The sequence below is a fragment of the Engraulis encrasicolus genome, chromosome 1, assembly GCF_034702125.1.
Source record: "Engraulis encrasicolus isolate BLACKSEA-1 chromosome 1, IST_EnEncr_1.0, whole genome shotgun sequence".
Classification (NCBI taxonomy): domain Eukaryota; kingdom Metazoa; phylum Chordata; class Actinopteri; order Clupeiformes; family Engraulidae; genus Engraulis; species Engraulis encrasicolus.
The window spans coordinates 22468135-22487152 of NC_085857.1; positions in this window are offsets into that span (position 1 = coordinate 22468135).

The following is a 19018-nucleotide window of genomic DNA, read 5'->3' on the forward strand; positions in this document are numbered from 1 at the left end:
TAATGGTTGATTTTCTCAGCCATACAGGCAAGCGCAAGTGCCATACTAATGGACAGTTTCGTTTCTCTTGTTGCATGTCATTTCTTTTCCATGCGGTTATTCGTCATCAAAGCAGAGGTGTGCATTTGACAGCTGGCCTTATACACTGATAATGTAGCCTACGTTTATAATACACACATTTAATAAATACAGACTAGAAAATGCCCATATGTCATGCTGTCTGTGGATATGTCGATCGACATTTGGGGCGTCGCTTTGAACTGAAAGCAGAAGGCTGCGCGCAGTGACCAACGGCAATTGTTGAAAAAAGTTTAAACCCGGTGCATATGAGGTGCGATGAGACAGTGAATAGATTTTCTACCGGCGAATTTCACATGGGGACATGCCATGTGAGATGTTTCCTTGACGCAGCTATTTTTCCCTTTGTTCACAACTCAATTAATACTAGCCTACATGTCCATGACTTGGCAGGTTAATGTCCATGCCATCCTTATTTTATTTTATTTTTTTACTTCTGGTATAGCGTGATTTTTGTCAACATAACCATCCACATGCTGCAATTCAAGGTTTTATTTTTGTAGCTTACGACTTCCCAAACTTAACAGCTCCACTTTGCCCAACGTTCTCTAGGCCTATCTAATAAAACTGTTTGCTCCATGTACTGGCCTCGCTAAACGTTTGCTTGTTCAGCTATCCAGTGCATAAACAGCCAGGAAAGGCAAACAATAAAGGAAACATCTCAATCTTCTATTTCTCCTCTCCTTTATTACTCTTCACCATCATAACAAAGAAAAGAATACATATTAGTTCTTGTTGTCTCTCCTATTACAAATCCAACACATACATCCATATCTAATACAAACGTATTTAACACATATCATATTCTATCTATAGAAATAATGAACGTCTCGGGAAGCTAACTAATATTCAGACAAGCTAGTAACGGTATCATTCATCTTGTTACATGTAATAATCTTCCAAAAATATTGAGCATAAAACACATATATTCATAAATCTAGTCAAGTCAAGTCAAGTAGGTTTTATTGTCAATTTCTTTACATGCACTGGTCATACAAAGAATTTGAAATTACATTTCTTGCTTTCCCATACAGACATAGACTAATCTAGGTAAGGACATAGACAGTATAGACATAGACAGTACTTATACATGGACTTAAGACAGTATGGACATAGACAGTGCTCATACAGACATTTAAAGTGCAAGACTGGACAACAGAAGACTTGTAGAGGACATACATTAAGAGGTATTTGTTGTGCTTTTGTGCTTTTCCTAAAAAAAGTCCTTTATAGCGTTCTGACATGGTAATAGTAGCATTTTGAAGAAAAATAAATATTAAAAAGGTCTGTCAAGTACACCAGCAGCAGTGTGTGTGTGTGTGTGTGTGTGTATGTGTGTATGTGTGTGTATGTGTTTAGTGCAGGTAGAAGGTGCGGTGTGCGTCTTGTGTGTGTGTTCGTGTGTCTGTGTGTGTGTGTGTCAGTGTGTGTATGTTTGGGTTTAGTGCAGAAAGTGCAGTGTGCTTGTGTGTGTGTGTGTGTGTGTGTGTGTGTGTGTGTGTGTGTGTGTGTGTGTGTGCATGTTTTGAGTTAGTGCAGGTTGAAAGTTCAGTCACAAGTATAGTAGTGCAGGTGGAATGTTCAGTCGCAGATATGGTGGTGGGGGATGGGGGGGGGGTTGTCAGTGGCCTTGCTGGCTAGAGGCTGACAGTGGAGGGAGAGTGGGTTGAGTGTTCAGCATCTTGATCGCTTGGTGCATTGTGCTGCTCGCCAGCCTGGTGGTACGGGAACGGAGGCGCCTGTACCTCTTTCCAGAGGGCAGGAGGCTGAACAGTTTGTGTGCAGGGTGGCTTGTGTCTTTGATGATCATCAGTGCTTTCCGGGTGAGGCGTGTGGTGTAAATGTCCTGCAGGGAGGGGAGTGGTACTCCAATGATCTTCTTCGCTGTGTTCACAACACGCTGGAGTGTCTTCCTGTTTTTCTCCGTGCAGCTTCCTCCCCACACTGTGATGCAGTTGGACACGACGCTCTCTATGGTTCCTCTGTAGAATGTTGTCATGATGGAGGGTGTAGCACTTGCCTTCTTTAGTTTGCGCAGGAAGTAGAGACGCTGATGGGCCTTCTTCGCCAGTGATGTAGTGTTGGTGGTCCAAGAGAGGTCGTCGCTGATGTGCACTCCAAGGAACTTGGTGCTGCTCACTCTCTCCACAGCATCGCCGTCGATGGTCAGTGGTGGCAGTTGTTTTTGGACCCTTTGGAAGTTGACAACAATCTCCTTGGTCTTGTTGACATTCAGCAGGAGGTTGTTGTCTTTGCACCATATGGCCAGCAGGTCTGCTTCTTCTCTGTAGTGAGTCTCATCGCCCTTGGTGATGAGGCCCACCAGTGTTGTATCATCCGCAAACTTCACTAGATGGTTAGTGCTGTGGGTCGTTGTGCAGTCGTGTGTCAGCAGCGTGAACAGCAGGGGGCTGAGAACACAACCTTGCGGAGCCCCCGTGCTCAGGGTCAGGGTGCTCGAGGTGTTGTTCCCTACCCGTACTGCTTGTGGTCTTTGCATCAGGAAGTCCAGCAGCCAGTTGCAGAGGGAGGTGCTGAAACCTAGTTTGTCCAGTTTTCTGATGAGTTGTTGTGGTATTATGGTATTGAATGCTGAACTGAAGTCAATGAACAGCATTCTCACATATGAGTCTTTATTGTCCAAGTGGGTGAGGGCTGGATGGAGGGCAGAGCAAATTGCATCCTCCGTGGATCGCTTGGCTCGGTATGCGAACTGGTAGGGGTCTAGGGTGGGGGGTAGGGTGGCTTTGATGTGTGACAGGACTAGCCGTTCGAAGCACTTCATGATTATGGGCGTCAGTGCTACAGGACGGTAGTCATTGAAGCATGATGGTGATGATTTCTTCGGCACAGGTATGATGGTAGCAGCTTTGAAAAGTGATGGGATGACTGCTTGCTCCAGAGAGATGTTAAAGATGTCTGTGAAGACATCCTTCAGCTCTTCTGCACAATCCTTCAACACTCGGCCTGGTATGTTGTCTGGGCCAGCTGCTTTGCGTGGGTTGATGGTGGCCAGTGTCCTCTTAACACTGGCAGAGGACAGGTAAAGGGGTTGATCATGGGGGGGAGGGGGAGTTTTCTGTGGGTGAGTGTCATTTTGTGCTTCAAAGCGGGCAAAGAAACTGTTCAGGTCGTTTCGCAGAGAGGTGTTGTTGTCACAGCTTCGTGGTGCAGGCTTATAGTCCGTGATGGCCTGTATGCCCTGCCACAGGCTCTGTGCATCTCTGCTGTCTTTGAAGTGTGTTGTTATTTTGTCTGAGTATTCCTTTTTTGCTAGAGGAACTCACCGACATTGCCCCCGTGGGGAAATCATAAGTGAAAAGATTTTAGGTGAAACATTAAAGTTGACGTGAATTGAAAGAGCCAACAACAGCTCGCTGCTTTAACTGAAGTTTGTTTACAACGGAACTCTCGTTCCAAACGAGAAGTGCGTGCGCAATGAGAACTAAAGAAGAGAGCTTTACCTGTTGTATATAAACTGGCCAGTAGATGGCGTTAACATACTATGAATGAGAAGCTTTGGTAAAATTACTCAAGGAAAAACACATAAATGAACGCAAATGATTGAATGGTCATTAGGACCAACACACTCCACATGTTGCTCCACATGCTTTCCGCACGCCGTCCACAGATATAAATATTCATTTTGGGCGTTTCACTGAATATTCATAGATAATTATGGGTGTGTCCACAGGTGCGCACATTTGCCGCAACTTCAGAGTCAGTTGAGATTTATAAAGGGAAATCGACGTGGAACGTGCGTGCGCCATGCTTCATAAATCTGAATATTTTCTTGCGCACGCACATCCTGAGTTTCGTGCGTGCGCCATCTTTTGGCGCATTTCTTCCGCAAAGTTTTATAAATGAGCCCTCATGTCTTAATCCACGATAGGGACTCCTCCAAAGCCTGCATTTGCGCACCGCTCCTGCTGTTGAGTGGCCGACGCCATGGGTTTTTGTCTCTTGTGGATCTGTATTGAACATGTGAAGTGTTCTCCACACAGTTATTTAAAGTGGATGGAAGTTATATGCAATACTAAAACAAGCTAGTTCCCCTTTTTGTATGTACTGTACCTTGAATTTAAAATGTCGAACAGCCTGTTCACCATGGCACAGAAGTCAGCTGTGTCTCCAGCCTCTGGTGGCAGCTGACCTAGGTCTACCATTGTTCTCATTCCTAGGGACAGTCAAGTTCTGATATGTCTTATTTGAATTTATTTGGCATACAAGCTTTAGTGAGCAGTCAGTTACTATTGGTGATTATGATGCCATGCACACTAACCTGCTGCCACAGTGTGGCTCAAAACCTGGGTGGCCAACCCTACCCTCATATTACTGAAAGGTGGCAAGTTGACATGCCGCTCTGATAGCCAGCCTTAGGGTGTTTAGTTTGTCCCGATTGTAGAAGAGGTGAATGTGGTCCTAGGACACTGTTTTATCCTGTATCTGTATTGGCATGGACAAAACGCTTGAATGTAGTCAATTAAGTAGTTTTTGCATAACCAATATCTAACCTGGAGCCCATGTTTTTTTCCGAAGTTTCTCACAGACTTAATGAGGTGTGGTACATCGAAAATGACTGGAATCGCTGTTCCCTCGATATGCGACGTTCCCCGCATCATCATTCACACTAAGGGAGGCCCCCAATGTCTTCACAGCCTTCACGTTGGTAGGTGACTAATCGCACATACAACCTCACCAAAAAGTGAAGTCGCTCTCTTGTTCCTTTGGCATGGTCTCACAGAAACTAATACTCTTTGTTAGATACAAGTCAGTGTTTTACCTTAAAGTGATACTGTCCCATTTTTGGAAATAAGCTTATTTTACAACTCCCCTTGAGTTAAATAAAAGGCTTTTACCATTCTCCTGTACTTTCAACCGTTCTTGGGGTAAATTTACTTGGGGTTAGCTCGCGGCTAACTGGTCTCATAGGACTCAATGTTAACTGTTAGCTTGGAGGTAAAATTTGCACTGTCATAACTAGAGATGCACCAGATCCAAGATCCGGTTCCGGATCCGGCAGGATAATAGGGTTTTTCACAGGATCCGGATCCGGTTCCAGGATCCAGGATCCGGTAGCCGAGGCTTTTCAGTCAAAATAGTTTGAGCCAACGTGATAAAAAGGGCCCACGTGTGTGAGTAGGCTATGTGTTTCAACCCTTTCGTAGGATCTGGTATCCGGTTCCGGATCCGGCAGGATCTTAAGCAGTGGATCCGGTATCCGGCAGGATCCTAAAAATCAGGATCCGGTGCATCTCTAGTCATAACAAGAAAACGGTTGAAAGTACAGGAGAACGGTAAAACCCTATTATTTAACTCAAGGGAAGGTGTAAAATAAGCTTATTTCCAAAAATGGGACAGTATCACTTTAAGGCCAATGTCAGTCACTTGTTTCACTGCCTCGACCAGAATTTCTGCTGTTTGAACAGCAGGAAGAGCGGCTCTGGCGTAAAAATAGCCTATTGGCTGAAAGAAATGGTTATCAATGCGTAGTGTAAAGACTTAAGCTCATATTATGAATCTGCTATGGGGTTTGATTGAAAACTTACTTGCGTCCACTTCGAGTATATGCTACGGCACATGATGACCATTGCTTGATCTGCTATTTCACCCTTGCTGGTCAAGCCATCTATTTGTTCGTTCTTGATGTTATAAGCCAAGTGCCTTTTAATAGCCATCTCGTCAAATACCAGGGTGACGTACCGCTGGTGGGCTTCCAGTGCGTCCACTCTTATTTTAATTTGGTGTAGAATTGTGTGCAGAAATCCAGGCTGAAATGGATGATGAATCTCTCTGGTAGAACTAGCTGTCTGAATTAGCGCTGTGATTGGTCAATGTTTCCCCCGACACACTTGCCAGTGTTGCCAGATGTGTCTGACCAAATCCCGCCCAAAGGGCTCTCAAAAACCGCCAAAATGTGCTAAATTCCGCCCAAATTCAACAAATTACATTGACTTCTATGGGCCCAAAACGGCTTAAAAAAACGCCAAATGGCCAATTTTTCCCGTTTTTGCCCGCCAACGCTCATCCCAAGTAGCCCAATTGGGCGGGCACCCGCCCAATCTGGCAACACTGCACGTTGCCGGCCAATGGGAACGACAGGCAGAGGGAGACCAACAAAAGATCAATAGAATGACACTCAACCGTAATGTCTGAACTAGCAGAGATTCTATAAGTAGGCCTACCGTATCCAGTCTCCCCCCCCCCCCCCCCCCCCCCCCCCCACCCCCCCCCCCCCCCCCCCCCCCCCCCCCCCCCCCCCCCCCCCCCCCCCCCCCCCCCCCCCCCAAAAAAAAAAAAAAAAAACCAAAGATCAAAACTGCAAATTACGCCGAAAGGTGACAAGTTTGCAGGTATGGGTAATGCTTCAGAACTTATTTTTTAAATTATTTCTTCAGGGTCCCGAGCTGCAATGAAAAACAAACAAAAAACATCTCTTCACCGAACACCCACCTTAATTTAAGAACAGAATGTACCGCAGAACCAAGTCTTTCAACTAGCTTATCATGACTAATTTAGTCCCTGAAATATGTACAAAGTAATACATATTCTAAATGTAGTTACTATACTTATTTTTGATAACCACTTCAGGAACAGAATAAACCATGAAAAACCAGTTAACATTACTTTGAAGGTGCACTGTGTTAGTAGTTTACTTCCAGAATTCATACTGCCCACTGACAAATGTTACCTTTTTCATGAATATGTACCTCCAGTATTGCCAGATGAACGATAATTATACCAAATGACAGCTTGTTGTCCTATGCATCGATGAAGTCCCATTTGGTGATACCAAGACAAACACCTTCTATCCTGTTGGGGGTTACTTGGCGCTATTTCGACGTTAATGTCTATTATTGGAATACAGACACGTTTTCCACCGTCCGCCGCTATTCCTACATGCCGCTATTAGACGGTGGGCTAGATTTCGTAGCTCCTTTAGAAAACGAGTTTCGTTCTCACTCTCGAGTGGCAACTTGATTTTTCCAATATGACCTCCTGACAATATGTAAAGCAATATTCTGGCTGTTGCCACGTTGAAAAGTTGCACGTTGATATTAAAAAATAACGAAAATAAAAAAGACTGGGGGTAAAGTCACATAATGCACAGTCAATGGGAAGTCTCCGCCCCTCAAAGTTGAAAAGGGAATATTTATCCGCATATCAGGCTTTTTTTCATAGGCGGATAATTCACCTAATCATCGGAACAACGTAGGCATTTCATTCCTGACCATTTTCCTGTTACTGGAAAAAATAGCACAGCTTGCATTTCTTTACTGACACGTAGTTTTTTGGCGAATTGATCTACCAGGTAGATTCTACCTCCGTCACCACATTGCTCTATTGCTTTGAGGGAACAGACCTGTCCTCTTTTTGACATTTATCTCTCGTTGCCCAATGATGCATACCTGCCGACCATTACGCATTTTGTGTAGCAGATACGGATTTTGACATCAAACTACGGCGCTGTCACTTCAAAATACGGGACAACCCGAAAGCAAGTGTGTTCATGGGCCCTTATAAATTGCTCTGTAGAATTGCAACCAGACAGAGCCGTAGATGGCTCTGCTTGCAATTGTCTCGCGCTAGCCTTTCCATTGGCCAGCAACGTGTGTGTGGGGGGGGGGATATTGACCAATCAGAGCGCCAGAGGTCTTCATTTGTTGTGCTGCGCACAGACCTTGGTCTGTAGTGCTGCGCTCCTCTCGAGTAGAGGCATCAGCTGCCGATAGGAAGTTTGCTTCGAAGTCACACAAGCAGAGACTGGCCTGGGTAATATACTCCTATAATCTCTGACACAAGTGTCCTCCTCCTGTCATCATGTATTATCCATCTTGGTACTGTCGCTGTAGTTTTACAAGTGAGCACCGTCAAAATCACCGTTTCAAAGGTAAATGGACTTTGAGAAAGGTAGCCTGCATGGGAATAGTGAATTGCGTCCAGTTGCTAAATCCGTAAACTTATGAAAATAAATAAAGGCCGAGGTCTGTCGTAATGGTTCACCCAATGTTTCGCCGTATTTGACGGCAATATGTTGTTGTTTGTTTTGATATTGGACCGAAACGAGATTACTTCCGAATGAGAAAATGTGTCGATGACTGCGCTATAAATTAGCAGATTAGCAGCAAACTAAATTCGGTTTCCCTTTGCACCGGGTCATTTTTAACTCGGGAAAATAAAGCGATCTAACGGTTGTGCTCGGAGTACATCCGTAACCTACCATGACACCGTATAGGAATACTGTTCCCCATGCGTCGTGGCCCATTCTGTGAACAGGTGTAACACAGGTCGTGCGTCATACCAAATATGCATCACTCCACGACTACTATCCGTAATCACGTATGGCAATCTATTAATAAAATCAATTCTCCTATCATCATATGTGCCGAACAATGAACAACAGCAAACTCAGGGCGGCAGATGAGGGTAGACTATGCGGAGAAGTAAAAGAGAAGTGTGCATGCCCCTCAAAAGTTACTGTGGAAGTTTCAAGAGCAATTAACCCCCCGTCCCTCAGTAGTGCCACATGACGCATCTTTTACTGAATGAATGCAAGTGTGATTTTGATGTCAGCCCCCAAGGTAATAATATTAACCTAATATTATCCTAGCCTAGGTAACATCTGTCTTTATCTTTTTCTCTACTGCTGATGCTTCTTCACAGTAGGTGACAACATCAGCATTTATTAATTTTGGGGGAGATGAAAGAATCATTACAATTCAACTTTTTTTCATAAAAATCACTGAATTGCCTCGGTATTATATAATCAAATCATGCATTTCCCTACCTTCTACAGCCAAAAACATAATCAGCAAATGCTTCAATTTCATACTCGATTCCAGCTCCTTAACACCCCCCAAGTGACCAAATGCTCTGTTTGGCTGGTACAGGGTAACTTACTAGCCACTTACTAGCCAGACTGGCGGTATGTTTGACTAGTAAGATTAACAGCCATATTGGCTGGGGATCAATAACGTTAATTTAGAGGCCTGAATTCCAGCACTCTATATCATAGCATTTTATTGGTGTTATGGTGTGAAACAAAAAAAAAACATCTTCCATGAAAGTTGAATAAATTATGGTAGTTCAAAGCACTGTGAAAAGCAAGATAAACTATTTGCCAGATACACTGGATGTTAGGCTAAAATGCATTAAAATGCAGGAAATTGCATCCATGAAAAGTTTTTTTTTTCTGGGGGAGGACCCCTACACCCCCTGCCTGAATGAAGTGTCTCATATCTTCTCTATTGACATTTGGCAGTAGGTGTAGGGCAGACTATGCAAAACAAAGTAGTCTCTCAGATGGGCCCGCCGGCGGCCCCGTTGCTTTGCCATGCCAAGTTGTTGCGCCGTGAATTGCCGCGCCGCGATAAGTTGCTACTCAAAACATTTTTTAAAGGTTGGCAGGTATGAATGATGGTCAGACTGTCGAACACTAACAGCGAAAAAGAGCACTTCTGAAAGTTTGAGGAAAATATTTTTTTGCATGTACACCACAAGTGAGCCCACTTACCCCCCAACTTGTAACTTTTTGCCATGAAATCTGGCGGTTCTGGGTAGCATGCACGCGCTAGCTGTATTCTGCCTCGTTGACTTTGCATTGACGCGACGTCACTTGGACGGCTAGTTTTTGCTGTCATTTTTATAAATCAATGTGCAAGTTTTGAGGATGGCAACAGCCAAAATATTGATTAATGGGTTGTCAGGGGGTTATGTAAGCAAAAATAAAGTTGCCACTCGTTAACACCAACGAACTGACAAGATATGAGACTGGGCCCACCACCTATATTCCGACATCCCTAACCCCTAAAAAGTGTCGGAATAGCGGCATGTCGGAATAGCGATTGCCTGCCAAGGGACTGAAAAAAGTGTTGTTAAATTGTCTATATTATAATGGCATGTCCACTCAGGACTTTATCAAAATTGCCCATGTGTAGCGGCGATTGAGTCTTCTTCAGGGGCTAGTGAAACTGAAACAGCATATTGTAGTCCAGTGTTTCCCATACATTGAGGAAACTATGGCGGCCCGCCATAGTTTAAATTTGGCCGCCATAGTTTACGAAAATGTTAAAAAAAAAAAAAAAAAAAAAAAAAATTTTTTTAAACGATATCCGTTTTTGTTAAAACCGATTTGAATTACGATTTCCTTCGCATTTTCCTCCTGAAGTAAATACATCCTACAGACTCTGTATTGGTTAGATAAGTAGTCCCACGGTAACAGGGGAAAGCATTAGGAAGTGACCGTAAGGGTATTACAGTTCATTCATGTCACGTGTGCACACATGTAGCCTAACATCGGGTGAGTAACAGAACATGTGCGCAACGATGCGTTATGACACGCCGATATGCGAGGATCTTCGTCCAAATCGCTAGTCGCATGCATCATCGCTCTGCGTTTACATCGCGTGCCGCGTGTAAAGGAAATGTTTGTTGTTGACATGTATGGAATTCACTTCAATTTGTGCTGTTTCTTGCTTCAGTTGTGGACAAAACGATTGGCCAAACTCACAATAGAAAGCCTTTGCTGTGCTACTGCCCCAGAGAGCTGAAAAAAAAAACCCTTCATAGAAGAAGTCACACTTAACAGGGGTGTTAACCAATCCAATGAGTTCTCTCATTGCTCTCTCTCTCTCTCTCTCTCTCTCTCTCTCTCTCTCTCTATTTACCCATAACAAATGGTGAATTTCTGAGCCCTTTTTAATTTGTAGCCTATACCACTGAAGGCATGATAATGCTTCATCATATTTTAGAAATAGGGCCTATGTGCCTTTTATATACCAAATGTTTATCATTTTGAAATTGTTTCAGTTGTTTATGACTTGTGTATGACTGAAATTATCTCTGCATACTATCAGTGCTGCATTGCTTTGTAAAGATAGGCTATTCAACACACTTTAAAAACACACTGAAAAGATACGGCCATAGTAGCCTACTAAAAACATTTTGTTCATAATAATGGTGATTAATAAATGGTGGTCTTAAATTTTCATACTGACATCCTTAAATTTGACTTGGTAGGTCACGGCAGACCATCAACTTCAAAAGTAGATCTTGGTTAAAAAAAAAGGTTGGGCACCCCTGCTATAGAGAGAACCACAAGTGCTTGAAAGACAGGGATCAAAAGCCTAGTCAAGTTGTTGTAGTTAACTTGGGTTTGGGAGCAACATAAAAAAAAACCTTCAGAGAAGGGACAGTTGGGATGAGTTTACAAACACTACCTAGGCTTTGTTTTACAGTTGTAATGAGTTTGGTGACAGACATGACACAGCAGAGGAGACATCGGGCTGCATATAGAAATTAATGTGTAATGAATGTGAATATAGACATAAATGTGTAATATGTTGTTCAGCCCTTTTAATGGAGGAATTTGGAAAAAACTGGCCCTGTGACCAGCACCCCTCATGAAGAATGTGTACGCCTACAGATATGTGTGGGGGAAAAGGCATAGCCTACCCTCTAAGACCCTTTTTGTCTATGCGTTAACAATTTCACAGTGCTCTTAAATTCTTATCTCTGCTCCTATTTTGTTCTATTATTGTTTCCCAGACCCCTGCATGAGGGACAAATGAAACTGTGTTGTAAACAGAAATTATTCACTGTACTGCATTTTTTGACAATGACAATGTACTACTATTATACAAGTCATGGGTAAAATCTTATGTAGCCTTAATTCTCAAAATATAAATGGTTGAAATATAGGCCCAGGCCTACAGTTTCTCCATGCGCCACCATGTCATACTGTAGTCATTGTTTTGCCGTTTTGCATTTACGCTGCAAGAAAACAAAACACCCCCCTCAGCCCCTCCAAAACCCCCCCCCAACCCCCCCCCCCCCCCCCCCCCCCCCCAAAGGCCCGCGTGAGAACTACCCCCCCCGGACAAAATAAACCCCGGCTGCCCCCATAGTTTCCAAAATTTCTGTGGGAAACACTGTAGTCTTACCCCAGAGTGTACAGCGGCTGCCAGAAGATGAAGGTCCAGCTTCCTCTTCCTCCTCTTGTCCTGCTGAACATTCATCCACAGAGCTGTCTGATTTGCAGCATATTCCACTCGGCCTCTGACAATGAATCCTGCTGGATGTCCACTACACCGGATATGTCTTAAAATCTTACACATCGTAGTAAAATAGGGTCACACTGACTTTTAAATTAGTATTTCATAGCAGCATTAGTAAGCAAGTTGCACTTTTCCTTTTGCCGTAAAATGCCAGGCAGGCTGGCTGACAGACTTTTTGTTCGCGAACTAACTGAGCTCCTTCACGTGAACTGTGTATAGTTGAGTGAGCTGAACTCTAAATAGTTAACTTCAGACCTTGCATGTGTGAAAGCTCTGATAGTAGGGGTAAGATATCACTTTAAATCAGGGCTCAGTAATACAGGGTTTATTTACCATGCAATACACACCCTAAAGATGTAGGGGGAGCTCCGTAGAAAATAGGCGTCAGTCTCGCATGACTGTCGTAAAGCCAGCAGAATCAATTTACGATTCATTTCTCAAGAAACAAGCAGAGTGTTGGAGCAGCAGATCGTGGTGGTTCGCTATGTCTTCAACGGTATGTGGTAAAAGTAATTATCCAAGCAGTATAAAAGCAAAGAATGAATTGAATGAATCTTTTCTGATTAGCTACCAAAATTGCTCTCCTTTACTCAAAGTTCTTAGCCAGAACTAACGTGTTGTTTTGTTATGATAGTGCTACATTATGATCTCATGAAAGCATAGAGTAACAAACATGTTAAGGTTGAAATGATTTTGTAATGTGGTCGAAATTAAACATTGCTAACCAAAATAATGCTAAACTGTAAGCCTACTCAGACCACAAATGGCGGCTGATGTCTTTGAAAAAGTGAACCCATGAAACTAGCTTTTTACAACTATCTTGATAACAGCAAAACTCCTTATCCTTCCATCATATGTTAAGCAGGGTTCCCACGGGTCATGGAATTTCTGGAATATCATGGAATTTCATAAAAGTTTTTCCAGTCATGGAAAATCATGGAATTTTACCATTTTTCATGCATGGCCATGGAATATCATGGAATTTTCTTAACAGTTGTCTAAAGGCATAAACATTTTTGTTTGGTATCTTACTGGTTATACTACAACGCCTCACCAGAGACGGTTTGGTTTCGCGCTGTAATGTGCATCATTCTATAATGCAATGACGCGACTGAAGTCTGGTGATGGATCGATGTCGGTGAAGATAATGTTCAGTTTTCACACTTTTAAACGTAATTTTTTTACGGAACTGGTCATGGAAATTCTGTTTTTTTTGGGTCTGGAAAATCATGGAAAATCATGGAATTTTATATCTGAATTAGAGTGGGAACCCTGGTTAACCCTCTGAGGTCTAAGGCCTTTCAGAGGCTTTTAGGCTGCTTGCACCACCCTGACATTTTCAAGTATTTTCAGCTAACAGTAAGCATCTATGCAAAAGTGGAATATATGGTTGTATTGTGAAAAGCCTGACAAGAAATAATATGAAAAAAAATTGGATGTCATACAAACATGTTTTATTTAAATTGAGTATAAACACAACTGTACAAAAAAACAGGGTTCAGACGTCTTCAAAAAGTTCAAGAAAACACACAATAAATATATCTAGCCAAGACTTTTGAAGTTTGAATCTTGTAAACAAATGTGTTGGCAGCATAAAAGTGAAAAGGGCATTTAGAAATGTTTTGTTGTTTTCATACAAAATGCAAAAAAGAATGACTATGTCACTGCCACTGCCTGTCTCATTTGAATACTAATGAGATAGGTGTGAAAAACCTCTAATGGCCCACACCCCCCTGTCAATCCCCATGTGCTCTGATAGCCCCAACCCCCCTGTCACTCTACGTCTGCTGTGTTTACCCTACCTGAAAGGGGCGTGTTGTCACCTCTGAATAGCCACTCAAGCACTGGTACTTTACATGTGAATAGCTATAGGTGTGGCTGCTACAGGCAGAGAGTACAGAATATGCGAAGATTTCTTTTCACTTTCTTTAAATTGGGCCAGCTATATAATTTATTTAATATATATATATTTGAAATCTGGAAGGTCTGAGGTTTCTAATGGTGTAACTTATGTGTTTCAATGACAAAAACTCACAGAGTTACAGATTTGTTTTTAGAGACATGTCAAATTGCCCTCTCAAGGGCACTTAGACCTCAATGGGTTAAGGAATAGGCTAGCTATCAAGGCACTGACAGGACATGTTTTGATTCTCTAAGAAGTAATTTGAGACGTGACGTGATCAGGAAGTGTTTTGATTTGCTTTAATAAAACTCAAATACTGTGTTTAACACACAGAGGACTGAATGCCCTCCAGAGGGCAATTTGACATGTCTCCAAAAACAAATCTGTAACTCTGTGAGTTTTTTTTCATTGAAACATATAGTCACACCATTAGAAACCTCAGACCTTCCAGATTTCAAATATATACATATTAAATAAATTATATAGCTGGCCCAATTTAAAGAAAGTGAAAATAAATCTTCGCATATTCTGTACTCTCTGCCTGTAGCAGTCACACCTATAGCTATTCACATGTACAGGGGTGATAGTGAAAAAAAATCCTGAGCCTGAACTTTTTCCCCCGCTCTAACAACGACAAGATACTGCATAGTAACGTAACGTAGGCCTATTTTGACACATTATTCAAACATTTAATAGCCTGTGTATGACCATTATTCAAGCCTGATAGTAGAAGAAACACTTTCTGAGATAAGAATAACCTAATGGCTAATTATTATCAATGTTTTTATTTTTGCAAACTCTGTCAAGCCTGAAATCAGGCATGGAGCCTGAATACTATCAGCCCTGCATGTAAAGTACCGGTGCTTGAGTGGCTATTCAGAGGTGACAACACGCCCCTTTCAGCTAGGCAAAACACAGTGTCCTGCCACAGGACAAAGAGAGTGACAGGGGGTGTGCTATCAGAGCACATGAAGATTGACAGGGGGGTGTGGGCCATTAGAGGTTTTTCACACCTATCTCATTAGTATTCAAATGAGGCAGGCAGTGGCAGTGACATAGTCTTTCTTTTTTTTTTTTGCATTTTGTATGAAAACAACAAAACATTTCTAAATGCCCTTTTTACTTTTATGCAGCCAACACATTTGTTTACAAAATTCAAACTTCAAAAGTCTTGGCTAGATATATTTATTGTGTGTTTTCTTGCACTTTTTGAAGACCTCTGAAGCCTGTTTTTTTGTACAGTTTAAATAATCATCAATTTAAATAAAACATGTCTGTATGACATCCAATTTTCTTGTCAGGCTTTTCAGAATACAATCATATATTCCACTTTTGCATAGATGCTTACTGTTACTTGAAAATACTTGAAAATGTCAGGGTGGTGCAAGCAGCCTAAAAGCCTCTGAAAGGCCTTAACACTCAGAGGACTGAGTGCCCTCCAGAGGGCAATTTGACATGTCTCCAAAAACAAATCTGTAACTATGTGAGTTTTTGTCATTGAAACATATAAGTCATACCATTAGAAACCTCAGACCTTTCAGATTTCACATATATATATATGAAATAAATATAGCTTATATAGCTGGCCCAATTTAACAAAGTGAAAAGAAATCTTTGAATATTCTGTACTCTCTGCCTGTAGCAGCCACACCTATAGCTATTCACATGTAAAGTACTGGTGCTTGAGCGGCTATTCAGAGGTGACAACACGCCCCTTTCATCTAGGATAAACACAGCCATGCTGCTCACTTGGCCACAGGACAAAGAGAGTGAAAGGGGGGTGTGGGCCATTAGAGGTTTTTCCACACCTATCTCATTAGTATTCAAATGAGACAGGAAGTGCCATGACATAGTCTTTCTTTTTTGCATTTTGTATGAAAACAACAAAACATTTCTAAATGCCCTTTTTACTTTTATGCAGCCAACACATTTGTTTACACGATTCAAACTTCAAAAGTCTTGGCTAGATTTATTTATTGTGTGTTTTCTTGCACTTTTTGAAGACCTCTGAAACCTCGTTTTTTGTACAGTTGTGTTTATACTCAATTTAAATAAAACATGTTTGTATGACATCCAATTTTCTTTCAGATTATATCTTGTCAGGCTTTTCAGAATACAACCATATATTCCACTTTTGCATAGATGCTTACTGTTAGTTGAAAATACTTGAAAATGTCAGGGTGGTGCAAGCAGCCTAAAAGCCTCTGAAAGGCCTTAGACCTCAGAGGGTTAAGGGGGATTCAGAGTTGCGCGTCCACGGAGGTTCTGCACAGAACGCACCCCTGTGCAGCGACAAAACGACCCCTGGCTGCAGTACACGCATGGTTCTCCCAGGCTGAAATGTCCGTGAGCTGAGCTATGCTGAAAGACGGTGATTGGTCAATGCGCTTACGGCAGTCCGGGGGGAACTCAGCCCTGATAGGTCAGTGGTGTTCTATTCTTCTACCCTACCGCAGAGGTTTGAAGGAAAAGGAAAAAAACGATGCGGTTGACTTGGCAGGAAATCACTGGAGTTTACTTGACAGGGAGAAGAGAAACTGTGTTTTATTTCAGTAGTACAACTTCCAAAAAATCAATTAGAAATATCCATAAAAGCCCATCATGAAAATGATATGTTTGTAGTGTGGTAGTAGCAAAGAAGCCTCTTTGTTCGTTTGTAGTGTGGCAGCTAGCTCATTAAAACAGGGTTCGCTAATGTCCTGTAGAGTTTGAATGGGTTTGGCTGACAGTTGCTAAGCTAGCTGTTAATATGGCCATTAGATAGGCTATCTATTGTATTTAAAAATGGCTTTTGTTTCATTTAACCACCTCAACTGTAAAACATGAATAAAGAGAGAATCTTGTATGCTATCATTCATGTCTAATTACGCCACAACTTTTAAAATTAATAGCAATAAGCCTCTTTGTTGATTTGTAGTGTGGCAGCTAGCTTCTAAAACAGGGTACGCTAATGTCCTGTAGAGTTTGAATGGGTTTGGCTGACAGTTGCTAAGCTAGCTGTTAATATGGCCATTAGATGTATCTATTGTATTTAAAAACGGATTTTGTTTGGCATTTTAACCACCTGAACTGTAAAACATGAATAAAGAGAGAATCTTGTATGCTATCATTCATGTCTAATTACGCCACAACTTTTTCAATTAATAGCAAGAAGCCTCTTTGTTAGTGGTAGAATTACGTTTCAGGTGGCTAGTCAACTAGCTTTGAGTTTGCAATGACTGATTTAGCTGGCTAGCTACTGTAGCTATGTAGCCCCATGTGAGTAGGCTGCCGGATGTGAGTGCCCGGATATCCGCCCGAGTATTTAGGATATCCGGGCGCGTATTTACATACTTTCTAACATCAGGATTGCTTTGCGGCACCACAGCTACCCGATGGGAGTTACGCAAGAGCATACGGCTATGGAGTGGGCTCACTGTTTCGGTTTTGCAGAAGTAGACACGGACCATAGACGATTTTCATTTTAGTGCTATTGTCTACCATTTGGCCAACCTGTTCGCTGCGCTGCGCCGTGACACTTCTTTACCACAGGGCTACACAAAGATTCTCTATTCTAATCTGCATTTAAACCGTCTCTGGTACACACCAAAGAACGCGGATAACGTAGGCTACGCTGTCAAGCATGTTGGGGGTCAAGCGCAAGATCTACCATGAGCCAAATGCGCATAGTTTATGTTGAAATATAGTCAAAAAGCACATAAAGGGGCAGTCTAACCGATTTTGTTATTAATTATAAATACATTGGGTAATTAATTAATTCTTCATCACCACACACACACATGCTGTCAAGCAGACTGGAAGACATAGGATTACACTGAACAAGGTAGACGGATGCTGAGGCATCAGCGTCTGTCTATCTGGACCAAGTTTGAGAGCCCCTACACTACACACCTTTGAGAGACCCAGAAGCACTCCAATTACCTGCTTGTGTTGTACACTGATCTATGGGGTCAAGCGCAAGATGAGCCAAGAGGTAATGCGCATAGTAGGGCCTAGGCTATATATTGAAATATAGTCAGAAAGAGGCGCATAACATTTTAACATTTTTTAATTGCAAATTTAAGGGGACATAAACATTACACTAACTGATTTTATAACATTTGAATATTGTACAGCATCACACATACTGTAGCCTACACCGTTCAAGTCACTCCATCCAAGGGCAGAGGAGCATGTGGAAGTTTGTAGGTAGGCCACTGGCTGTGAGAAAGGCCGGAGCCACGCCAAAGATAAAAAGCCATTTCATGTGTAATAGAGAATTAAGTTTTATTTTCTCCTTCTCCTTGTTGTTGTGCCACGTGACATTTTTGGGGGCCATCTGTCTAATATGAAATTGAAACTCTATTTGAAATTCCACCATAACTGATGAAAAAGAATCAACAAGTGTCTAACTTCTGAAAATCTTGTCCGTGTGTAACTAACCAGGGGATGTTACACAGGTCAAAACTTTGACAATGCCAGTCACAATAAGAGTGAGACATCACTAGGGCTACTGTACACACAAAAAAAACCCCTGCAGGTTTGAAAGAACGTGAGGACACAGCTGTTGTAAAACATATACTTTCTTTTATTTTCTTCTTCTTCTTCTTGTATAAACATTCTAAATGTGCAGAGTAGGCAGGCGAATCATAAAAGCACAGTTACACTTGGATATTAAAATGTATAGCACTGATTCTTGAGAAAGTGGCTAAAACAGGTTGTAATGTTGACAGAAAAAAACAAAGTGAATTACAAAATTATATGGTATATTCTCGTAGACTAAGGTCTTGGCTTTTCAGAAATGCACAAGGCCAATCTCCCCATTATGTATTTTTTTCAGAAATCAGGCTTTTCTCCGATCATACCTTGTTTTTGGTCAACACCGTCAGACACAATTAAAAGTTATTAAAACTGTATTGATTTGGTTGCATATGTATCTGGAGTTTTTAAGTGATTATGTGTATTTTTTGGTTCACACATATGCCTTTAAATGTTGAAAATT